A 1,607-nucleotide genomic window follows, 5' to 3' on the forward strand; every position below is an offset into this window, starting at 1 on the left:
CCCTAACTTTTACCTCTGACATGTTAGCCCAATTCAATTAAAAAGGCGAAAAAAAAGTTATTTTTTTGCGCAATTTTCTTCCTTGAAAATTAAAATTTTGTTTGCAAATAGTGTGCCTGGAGTTCATGACGGGTGCATCTTCCACCCCGTTTCCTCTGAGGCTCTGACCCTCGTCGCTTCTTTGCGCCTCATATTTTCTTAAACAAGGGTGGGTAAGTGGGCCAATGCCTGTTTAGAACTATGTTCATTGTTCAGAATATACGAGTTTATGCTTCAGATTCAGCATCTCTCCTTCAATTTAGTTGGTTGTTCGTTTCTGATGTTTGATATGAATCATTTATTCATTGGCTTGTTTGCAGGCCAAGAGTGCATTAGGGACTTTATGTGCAGAAGAGTTACTACAAAGGCATATTAATCGAGCCAAGAGAGTTAGAGAAAGGTAAGTTTTAATAGGTTGTGATTTATCATTTACTTTCAGCAAAACAAAAAAAGAAAGAAAGAAAAGATGTGAAGTTGATGACCACTAGGGAAAAAAATCTGAAAATTTAACCAAAAAGTTCAAAATTTTCATGGTTCAACAGGGGCAAGCACCCTTCCCTTAGTTCCACCACTGTACTTGTCTATAAAGTGATGCTGTCATGTTTCTCTTGCTTTTGTGAATTCGCCTCACATATATTTATAGTAATGATTTTTTTAAGTCGTATTATGATTAATCTGCAGATTGAGGGCAGAACGGTTGCGACGTATCGAGAGGTATAAAAGGAGGCTTAAATTACTACTTCCTTCACCATTAGAGCAATGTAGGGAGGACACAGGCCCTCCATGATGGAAGTGCATTGACAATTGGGAAAAGGCATGGAATTGTTTGGTGGCATTCGTTGCATATTATTGATGATTTCGTATTAATGTGATACGAATTCTCAAGTCTCCTTGTGTAATATAAGAACAGAAGATTTGGTTGGTACCTGTGACCTTCGCATGGAATTGTATGAACACAATTAGAAAAATGAAAATAGCTCGAACATTGTGCTCCTTCTAGATTTTTTGTCTCTTGTGTGCTATTATGGACTAAATTACGAGTTGATATATAACTATATATGCACGTGTAAAAAAGAATCACCGAAACACTATCTATTAACAAGAGTATGACACTACATTTTTAGCAAACATCAGAAGATGAACTAATAAATGTCTATAGAGTCGGTTTTATATCTTTGGTTTTATTTTAGATCGCTTTGGTGAGTTGAGGTAGGAAATGGCAAGTTTGGAGATACCAAGACAAGACTAACATGATCTCGGAGACAGTGAGCCGGCGAGATGGGAGATTAAAGTGAAACAAAGTCTTTGGATAAGGAAAACTCTTTTTAAAATGATGACAAATACTTCCGTATAAGTTACATTGAAATCTTGAATGGAGGGAGTAATTCTATAAACGAGTCATTGGAATGAAGAAGTGCTACCAAATATTTTGTGTATGTTAAATAGACCAAAATAGTCACTTTCAACAAATAGTATAAAATTCATTAAATTCAAAAATGAGTAGTTAAATTAGTCATATTTAGGATTAGATTGGTCGCAAATTATGTAATACCAATATTTTGCTTGGG

At 35.4% G+C, this 1,607-nt stretch overlaps 1 long non-coding RNA gene across 1 annotated transcript; it reads left to right on the top strand.

Annotated features, from left to right (window-relative positions):
• Positions 1–357: 357 nt before the first annotated feature.
• Positions 358–1,038, top strand: LOC141633693 (uncharacterized). Its single transcript, XR_012538475.1, has 3 exons — positions 358–428; positions 497–627; positions 721–1,038. It is a non-coding gene; the product is annotated as an uncharacterized LOC141633693 (long non-coding RNA).
• The last annotated feature ends 569 nt before the right edge of the window (positions 1,039–1,607 follow it).

Source organism: Silene latifolia, chromosome Y (assembly GCF_048544455.1).
Source record: "Silene latifolia isolate original U9 population chromosome Y, ASM4854445v1, whole genome shotgun sequence".
In the NCBI taxonomy this organism is placed as follows: Eukaryota; Viridiplantae; Streptophyta; class Magnoliopsida; order Caryophyllales; family Caryophyllaceae; genus Silene; species Silene latifolia.